The sequence below is a fragment of the Notothenia rossii genome (genome assembly GCF_949606895.1).
Source record: "Notothenia rossii genome assembly, chromosome: 3".
Taxonomy (NCBI): domain Eukaryota; kingdom Metazoa; phylum Chordata; class Actinopteri; order Perciformes; family Nototheniidae; genus Notothenia; species Notothenia rossii.
In genome coordinates this window covers 73,425,598-73,436,373 of record NC_136901.1, presented here as the reverse complement: position 1 = coordinate 73,436,373, position 10,776 = coordinate 73,425,598, and the positions used below count along the sequence as shown (strand labels likewise).

The 10,776-nt window shown below is 43.1% G+C and overlaps 1 protein-coding gene across 1 annotated transcript in view; it reads right to left on the bottom strand.

Moving 5' to 3' along the window:
- Positions 1–10,776, bottom strand: part of LOC307033021 (uncharacterized protein) — a gene marked incomplete at both ends in the record, with an annotated part of 86,231 nt that overhangs the window by 12,944 nt on the left and 62,511 nt on the right. The gene's annotated exons all lie outside the window — the stretch shown is intronic.

The following is a 10,776-nucleotide window of genomic DNA, read 5'->3' as shown; positions in this document are numbered from 1 at the left end:
TTCCAACATGGGCAGCAGACGGGACCCACCACGGCTCGACCGCTCTTAAATTTAGAGCCACATTAAAGGCTGACAAACTTGATTATGAGCTGATAACGACAGCGACCTGATGGAGTCATGTGTGCATATGTGTGTGTTTTTCTTATTCATCCATCTTTTTGAGAAGCAAGGCTTTAAGACCCTAAATGAAAACATTTCTGCTAAGGGGAACTCCTCGCCTATTAAAGGAATTGCATTCGCTTAATGTTGATAATAGAAGATAGGGAGTGAATACAAAGATTCAATGAAGGAAGTAAACGTTGTCATCGTGGTCACTAATTAGCAACACTCAAGCCGGACAACCCGAGGTTATAATTGTCTGTGTATTGAATCACACTTCAAACTAATGATTTAGACCATTATTTTGTCAGGAAATTGTTTATGGACGTTATGAATTTAATTGAGAGGGAGACATTTTCTTATAGACTGCTAAACAACCGTACTTGTTTTTGCAACGAGTGGTGTCGCCCCCTTATGGCCATTACAGTAACTACAGGTTTAGTTCTAAACCTACAAAGACTGATAAGCTCCACGCTCATACAGTCATGGATTCAAGAATCAATGAAGGATTCAATTACTGTGAAAGAAAATATTATTGTCCGCAATTTACAAAAAAATGACATACCAAAAAACATTGTACTAATGTTTTACGGCTCTCAGTTTCAAAGGAGACTGTCTTGTAAATATAATGGTGTGAGAAACACTCAGTGTCGAAAGCCATCAGTGATGTATTGGTTGACAGAATAATTATGGACTGTGGCTAACAGGACTTCAGTCAATCTGGAAATCATTTATTAGCCTTAGGCAGAACGTGCCTTCTAGCTTTTCTTTTTCTATTCTGGTGTGGAAAACCTTGCGGAAATCAGGAAAGGAAGGACAACTGAAGATAAGAAAGGTAAACTTCTGCACATGAAATAATGGGTGTTTGCAGGAGATCCATACACACCTGTGAGACAGCTTTGCATTTAATTAGGCTCAAAACCTGAGCACCAAACGACAGTCCTCGGATGTTGGTGGCCCAGGAGCGTGAGAGCGATGTGAATCCCAGGAGTTTATGGGGCACTTATGTAAGCTCTGATCTGATGTACTGGCAGGCCCTCTCTGCTTACCTCTCCACACTCTTTATCTCCCCTTTTCCCCGCTCTTCTTCTCCCAGAGATTACCTCGATTACTCTGGCAAGACATCAGAAGGAAATCAGAAAACATGGAGAACGAAAGCAAAGAATTACTGTTGCATGACTGAAAGTGTGGCTTTATCGTAGCTGGAGGCCAACTGCCATCTCCCAGAGTAGAGTACTCTTTGGTCAAATAAGAGATTCAGTTTTTTCCCCTCGTTTTCTTTTCCTGGATCATAACAGATGCATGTGTGCACTGACAGGACTGACAGCTCTATGTGCGCAAATAGCAGTTTAGCCATGTGGTTCATGAATAAAGTATCTGTTTAAGATCAAACGTACAGCAAACTTCAATTCAGTTGACAGTCTCTTCAAAGGTCCTGCAGAAGATGGAGCTGTGGAAGATACATTACTGTAAAGCTATCACAACAGATGACAATATTTATCAGGCCATATTGTTTTACGTGTTTAATTATAAATCCATATGTGAAGCAAACCCTATTTTTTGTCCCACTGTGTTCCTGCGTTTACATACACCAGCATATCATCGGGAGTGATTGGCTCATAAAACATGTCTTATCTGCTAATACTGAATGAAGAAAGCCCATCATCTCGCCAAGACTTAAGACAAGCCTTTGGTTCCCCCTGCCTTTGTTTTCATCTCTGATGGAAATAGCAACACATGGGCCACTGTGTTTGTCTTTAAGATGGCACACAGCTAATCCTGTGTGAAGCTGGAGGGATCTCTCCAGCTACTCTTGTCAGCGTTGATTTGTCAACAACAATCTTTTCATTTCCTCTGTAAGCTGACACCATCTTGTCTGTGCGATAATGTGATAGAATCCGAGCGGGGTGCGCTCAAAAACCAGCCTGCCACTTTGCTACAGAACAAGTGGTGCCTTTGTGGGTTCCTGCACTGTTGCTTTAAAAATAAAAGCTCAACAATTTAACAAACAGGCCAACCAAGAAAAGTAGTTGACTTAACTGTGGTGTTTCTGAGGATGCAGGAACAAATAAAAAAAAATCATATACGTATATGGAGAGCCCATTTAATCATGCAATTGTTTGAAATAAGGGGACAAGCATTGAAGGTAATTAAAGATTTCTACCATGGCTGCCTGGCTGGTGAATGTGGAGCTATGAGCAGAAAAAGCAAAACAACAATTAAAAAACCTCAATAGGAACACCCAGCTTAAAGCAGGCAATCATGTCCGAGATGTTGGGCCTAAATGAGGAGGTTGTTTTCTCTTTTCTGTTCTGTCAATCTCAGCCAGAAAGCGATTTCCTCCTGAAGAGTGGCGGGCAGGGCTAAAAGCATGTTTTAATAAGCGCACTGACACATCCATCTTTGTTTCTGAGAGATAAGTCACAACGAGCGCAGAGCAAAGCATCCTGGGCTAGCTGGAAGGATGCCCATTGCTGCATATCAGTCGGATGTGCTTAGGCACACAAAAGCACACAAACGTGCACTTACATTCAAGCACACATGTACACACTTACATACAGAAGAGCTGTCACCCTAACTTAAATCCTATTTATCACCAAACCAATGGAATTTTTCCTTGGAGCCGAAGGTGGTTGGCATGTTCACTTTATGCCTTCTCGGAGATTAGTGAATTCAGCCTTGCTCTGTTCCCACTGTGTCTCCTTTTAAGTCTTCCCTCTCATACTCCCCCTTCCTCTTCTTCTTCACATCATTGCGCTGCATTAAATGTGCTTTTATTTGTTTATTTATTTATTTGTTGTTTTTCATCTGGGGGAAAAAGGACTGAAGTCTCAGATACCTGGGACTTATAGCTGGCTGGGGCTGGCAGCTGCGCTTGTGATTGAGGAGCGTGACAGAAATGTCCTCATTAGGTCTCCACAAATGCTGTGAAAAGAGGCATGCTGCACAGGAGAGGAAGAGAGAGGAGAGGAGAGCGAAGGAGAGGAGAGGAGAGGAGAGGAGAGGAGGAGAGAGGAGACGAAGGAGACGAAGGAGAGGAGACGATGCAAGGAGAGAGGAGAGAAAAGTTTGCAAGCTTTTGACACATGGCGCCTTTTATCTGTGCAGCATCTCAGGGTTTAAAGTAATGTGTGAAAAGATATTCATGCACAAGCACACACGCAGAGACACAAGTTCACTCTCTCCCTCTGACACACACACAGTCACACCGTGCATTGGAGTAACTTTATGTCATTATTATACACTATTAATTAACTAAAGAGAAATAATAGAAGCCAGATGAACTTCTGTTCAGCCTAATTATCATGTCTTTGATACCAACTTGCACATAAAAAAGAGAGAGTTAAAGCATGGCGGTAAAAGAGAGAGAGACATTGGTGTATGGTTCAGACTGGGACTTGGGACTTTGGGAGTGGAAGTTGGTGAGAGGAGGATCTTACGCTGCATCCCAATATGGCACCCATAACCCTTCCTGGAAATCAAAGCTCAATTCTTTTTAATTACAGAATGAGTTGAGACACACACACACACACACACACACACACACACACACACACACACACACACACACACACACACACACACACACACACACACACACACACACACACACACACACACACAAAGGAAGATAAAGACAGAGACAGACCACAGGGAGGAAAAAAGGGTGAGGAAATGAAGGGATGGAACAAAGGGGGAACGGCAGGGGGTAAAGGGGTTGAGGGAACTGTTGCTCAGGGGGAAAACGGCAACAACAAACAAACAACAATCACCCGTTTTATCTTGCTGCCTTTCTTCCACATCTCGTCCTCTGCGTGCATCTAGTGATCTCTGAACTCGGCGCCTTCACACCAACTCCCCTGTTGCCTTGTTTACATGTTGTTGCCGCTGCTGCCTTCGCTGCACATTGATCATTAACATCATTATATGTCTATGATACTGCATGTCAAGTCACAAATCAGCGTTCCTTCTATCCTTTCTGCTGGTCTAATGATCAGACTAACTTTGCAACCTTTGTTGAAATGTCTCTTGCCTTTAAAGTGCCGTGAAGAAACACCTGTTTGTTGTCGATGTGACCGCTCTCACTCTCTCTGTATATGAGAGATGAGATTCCACATATGAGAGTGAGAGGCAGGCGCAGCGATGCCGGACTCAACAGGAGTGACAACGGGGTGATCAGCAGCGGCTTTCGGGAGAGGTATTCAGCAATAAATGCAATGTGAATAAGTCAAGTAGGGAGAAGACACATGGATGGAGATGTGGTAAGAGAAATAGGAAAAGTCAAAGAGATTGGAGAGAGGGAAGGAGAAAGAGGTGGCACAGCTGAGGTTGACACTAATGAGGAGCCTTTGTGATGGGACCTGACAGAGGAGAAGAAAGCAGAATCCCCCGACACCGATGCTCCACAACACTCCTCCGCTTAATTGGGAGAGCCAGAGCCCACAACGAGGGTGTGTGTGTGTGCGTCAAAAAAGTGTGTAAATGTTTTAGGAGGAGTAAGTGAATGTAAGACAACGTAGACATATATATTCTCACTTAATTAAGCCTACATATTGTATATTGGTGGATACATTTATAAAAGTGCCAATGTAGGTATTCACAGCTTGCTCCGTGTTCTTGGTGGATTTTCACACTTTTGGGTCCAGAATTTCACGCTTTTAGTTGATGTTGGCGAGATACGCAGCTTAGAGCATTACACGCACGCTGATGGCTCTGAGGTTCACACATCGGATATCTGCCATCTTCTCACATTCGTTAAAAGTGTCAGGAATGCAATGTAATAAGCTTTCCGTCTTACAGCACCCACAAATATACATGCACTGTACTCACGCATTCACTCCAGAGTCCGCACTTACACGCTTGCATGAACTGAGGATTTGCACTCGGCATTGCAGTGCAGCACTCGTGCACAATGCATGCACTTAAAACGTGCACTTGTGTGCGGACACAAGTGGGGACACTCGTTCGTTCCCTGAGGTGCAGTTTCCATCTTTCACTCTGAATCAATCATTTTTTATTTATCAGAGGGGATTTGTGTCATGAAGGCTGATGCCAACTCCAATAAGAGGAAAAAACAACACAACAGCAGTGAAAAAGCCAAAGCAAATCCCTGCTCTGATGCGATTATAACACACAACCAAATCAGGGCTGACTTGAATAGACACAGAACACAAAATCATATTAAGGGAAATTCGATGTGCATGGCATTACATTGCTCTCAATCTCCCCTCTGTTCTTTTTCTGCTCCTCTCTCCCCTCATTCTCTCTTTGACTTGTTTTACTCCATTTCTTCCTGTCCTTCTTTCTATCTGTCCTCATCACCATCGCCTCCCGATTTTTCAATGCCAGTGACCTGAAAAATGTGTTGCCAGTGACTTATACGGTCGCTTCCTCCTCTCTGAGCTGATCCTCTGTTTTCTGCTGCCTGCACTGAGTCTTCTATCCACCCTTTCCCCAGGGACAAACTGTGTTAGCTACTCATGTCACAGGTAGCACCCAGGCTTAACAGCAACAGATTGAAGCCAGACACCATATTATTCTCAACAATACCTCAGTTTTACGGTAACAGATGAAAGACAACCTCTTAAACACTGTTGAAATGCGGCCACAGCAAAAGCTCTTGCAATAATGTTTGATTTTAATGACAAAATAGCTATGCTGCAAGCATGTGAAAAAAAGGAAAACATCAGCTTTGCGATCAGCAAGAGAGGTGAGTCAGGGAGAGGAACTGCGAGGGGTGTACAGTATGGAGAGCGCGAGAGAGAAGAAGCTGAAGAGATAGATAGAGTAGGGTTGTTATGTCAGAGGCAGTCGAGCTGCTCTCATCTTGCCATTATCTCAAGCACCCTCACATTACCATAATAATGGCTTTTAACCAAATGTAACACTCTACAAAGCAGCACAGGCAGAATCTGTTTTAACCAAATGTAAAACACTCAGAATCAGAGGGGCTTAACGCTAACATCACCACAGACCCACGAGTGCTGTGTGGAAGGCATGTGTGGGTTTGAGTGGGAGTTTCAGGCTGGATATAGTCTAATGATGTAGTCTTGATTATACATATAATGTACAAAAATCATTTCTGTGTCATATAGGCACCCACATACATCACTGTTCCACTGTAAATGTTTTGCAGCTACAGAGAGACGTTTTCGATGTGTTGTGTGTGTGTGTGTGTGTGTGTGTGTGTGTGTGTGTGTGTGTGTGTGTGTGTGTGTGTGTGTGTGTTTGTGTGTGTGTGTGTGTGTGTGTGTGTGTGTGTGTGTGGGTGTCATCCCCAATCATGCTACGCGTGCTGTACATACATGTGTCGTGTATACGTGCGAGTGTGTGCGAGTGTGTGAGTCAGAGTTTAGCTCCAGGTCTGGCCAGGTACTCTGCATGTGTTTCCCCCGTCCAGATGGCCTCTCGGCAGGCCTGGGCCGGGGCGCAGGGTGTCCTCCTGCCCTCCCACCCAGCCACCGCAGAAGGTCGACTCGACCGCGCCACCCCCCCGCCCGCCCTGCGATCCCGCCTTCCAGACCAACTGCTCATTGCCAGAGGAGGAAAAACAGCCAAAGAATTGCATTGAAAGCCAGTTTTTGCCATCTATGTCATTAAGCAGGTGCATACAATAATGACCTTCTGACCAGGTCAACACCTATGGAAATGACATGTGTCTCCTCTTCTTCTTTCTCTCTCATAGCTCACATTTATTTCTTCCGTCTTTTCACTATATTGCTCTATCTTCTTCCTCCTCGTCTTCCTTTCTTCCGCCGTGTCTCTAGTGTTACGGTTATGGTGCGAGTGTGTGTGTGCAGTGTGAGGTGCCAGGAGGGTGTGGAGACCCACAGATGGTCAGGGTGGTTCCCACTCAGTGAGATCTGGGTTGAAGCCCGCTCTCAGATTAGTGGGCCTCGCTCGTGAAGCACCTCCCACAGGTTTCTGGGCAGACCTGGATTTGACACAGAGGTTTTGTTTTGTTACAGAGCGACACTCATCGGGAAATCATATTGTTTCTTTCAGCTCTTAAAAACAGGCATCTCACCTTTGTGTGCACCAGACTGTGTATTTGTTCTAATTTTTTACATTTGAGTATTCACTTTGAGTATTTCTGGAAGGGAGATTTAGCTGTCTGACCCAAATGTGCATGTAAGTATTCATCTAAATTGCTGGGGTGCTAAAATCTTATTTCTTTTGTATTCTTTATCTAAATGTTGGGGTCTTTCTTGGCCTGCAGAGTTAAAAAAACAATGCAGTCCCTTGACAATTATTTCCAATGTCTCCTATGGCAGAACAACTACAATAAAATAGCAAAACAAAGGCAACTCTCCAGCCACCACGGCAAAAACAACAAACAACAAATCTATGGATACACATTATCGCCAAGAGGTACCTGAAGCGTAGCAAGTTAGAAAAAAAGTTTCGGACAATATTTTCACAGGTTAAACGTGTGCAGAGGGTCAGTTTGGGAGCAGAGGTGTTGCTGGTGGCTCTCTGGCTCTGTATTTAGTGTTTTGTTCAAGGACACGTCAGCAGGATGAATGCACCGCCAACACACCTCAATGCTCTTTTTGGTAAATGCTCAGTAGATGCTATAGAACTGGCCAGACATTAATCCTGATTAATGAGTGGACATGACAGAACGTATAGCGGGGTGATGGTGTCACAGTGTGTGGAGCAGCATCCCATTGGTTTAACCCGCAGCATGCCATTACAGATCCTATCAGCTGTCATTTTTTACACACACATATATATGTTCATGCACACACATAAATACATGCTGATACATACATGCGATATCCCACACACACTCACACAGACAAGCCCTAATGAATGAATTATAATCACAGTCAGTCTGTTTCTGTGTATTGGGTACTAATAGGAAGTGACAGGGGCTGCGGCGATGTACTCATCACTCCAGGCTCCCTGCCTCCCCCCCTCCCCCCAATCACCCGGTTTAGCTTTGACATTTCTATCTTTGTAGTGTGGTCACCTGTCATTCTTTGAGCTGCCTGTTAGCTCATCACTGACACAACTGCATGAGCATGAACACACACACACACACACACACACACACACACACACACACACACACACACACACACACACACACACACACACACACACACACACACACACACACACACACACACACACACACACACACACACACACACACACACACACACACACACACACACACACAGCAGGCACAAACTCATGCATTCTGTTCTAATCTAGTAGTTTCGTACAAATAATGTAGAAGTTTACATGCCTAAACCCAAATACATTTTTGTCCGTGTTCAAAGTTCATTCAGCCTCATGTTGCTACATGTACTTGGTGTGATACAATACAATATTCTTTGTAGGGAAATTTGTTCTGGATTCCTTCCTGCAGATCCAGAGAGGATATAAATCATACATACTAAATAATACTTACAGTTTTTCTCAATCGCTAAACCCACTATTTAGAATCAAAATTCCTTTCATCAAACCAACAGCACAGCCATCGAAACAGAAAACCATTTCTCTACAACAGTATACCATTTATCATTGATATCACACAAAATGCAGATGCTAAGCAGTATTTTGCAAAACAGATCACACAATTCTCTAACTGAAGTTACAATTCTCTACACAAACATCAAAAATCTTTTGTGTAACTCATGTCTACAAAACAAAATAATCTTCTCACAGTGGATAACACTTCCTCATAAACTTAGACCATAGCTACACTAATTGACACTTGATGTGCAAAATATTAACACTTGTTATCAGTCAATCACCCCATTGAAAAAGGTAACTGCATGGAATGTACTGTATACCTTACAGTAATAATGCTCACATCCCTGTAATGGGAGCATATAACACGCAACGTGTCCTTGCCTCCCTGGATGTCCTGTATGACCGACTTGTGCCACCAGAAGAGAGGGATCAAGTGAGGTCGATTCACGTGGTCATATGGGACAATGTGGCATTCCACCACTCTCGTGACGTGAGGGCATGGTTTCAGGTTCATCCACACATGGCAATGGAGTTCCTCCCTCCATACTCCCCATTTCTAAACCCCATTGAGGAGTTCTTCTTTGCCTGGAGATGGAAGGTTTATGACCATCATCCTCATGACAGAATGCCCCTTTTGGACGCAATGAATGCTGGCTGTCGGGACATCTCTGCGGAATCCTGTCAAGGGTGGTGTCGACACGCAAGGAGATATTTCCCACGCTGCCTTGCAATTGAAGACATACGCTGTGACGTAGATGAGGCTATGTGGCAAGACAGACGGCAAAGAGCAGATCAGTAAAGCTATATAGATCTCATTCTCTGCCTTACTGCTGATTTACATCATTTACCCATGTTATGTTTTTTCCAGTGTATTGCTATTCATCTTTTGTTTCTGTTACGGTGCTCTTCTGAAAATGAGACAATAAAAACAATGACATAGTTACAGTAACATACTGTTTTTCCTATATGTAAGTTTGTTTCTCCCAACTTGTCAGTTTTCCGTTCAGTTTCCAATATCGATAGCTTGAGGTTTGTGAATTGATGATTGTAGTCAGTATTTAGTGTGCCACTTAGTAATGACTGTTCAAATAGTCTTCTAATGAGCTGACAAATGTTTGTTTTTGGAGAAGGTATCTGGTTTTGGAAGGGGTATTTTTAGTTTTGAGTGCCTTAGAGCACTTTACAAGAAATGTATATTGTTATCGTAGAATGTGTTATTATGGTGACCGGAGTTTCAGTTATGAAAACACATGTGTCTCATTAGAGGACAATTTGTTCTGTTTCGATCGACTTATTCTTTTTTGTGACCAGTATTTTCAGTTTTGGTCATGTACGTGCATTTTGCAAAAGATATTCAGAGTTATGGCAAGTGTGTTTCTGTTTAGATGGCTATGTTCTTGTTTTGAAGAAATGAATTTTGATTCTAAATAGTGGGTTTAGCAATTGAGAAAAACTGTAATGCTAAAAGAAAAGACATAAAGATGTTTACAACATATTGCTTCTGTGCAAAGACACACCAACTGACTATTGCAAAACACATATGGCCTACATGAATGTTAGCTTACATGCAAGTGTTGAGGAGTTTAATGAATAGTCAGGAATAAGTGTTTGTAGTGCTTTAGACTGCTCTTGGGAACAGGTGATGTTATCTATTTATCCTGATTTTGAAATACAAAAATCTGAAAAATCCACAAGGTAAACCATATTTTAAAGTGTTAAGGGTTACGGTTATGAGTTATCAGTAGGTTAACCTTTTTACAGACTTACAATGTCCCCCGCAAGTATAGTAAGACACGTTTGTGTGCATAAAAAGGTGCAGGGTTCAGGGTCTCCAGCATACAGCAGAGTATAATAAATTAAGCCTGCACAGCAAATATGTGGCTTCTCACCTCATTCATTATGTAATGGGAGTAACAGCCCTCCTCCCCTCTCCTCACCTCCCTCTCTCCACCCGGTCCTCCCCTCAGCCTTCCCCTTCTGTTCACCACCTGTACGGGAACAGACTCTCTCCTCTCTCTGCATGACACTTCAATCTGTTCTTCTGCAGATAGAAGCATTGAGTGTTGGAATTTAATAACACATTTTATGTTAAAGGTCTATTTCTTGTCTCCTGCACGTGCTGGTCGTGGACTGATATGCCTGGCAGCCACCTCAGGTCAAATTCAAAAGGTTAAAGGTCTGACATTTGAA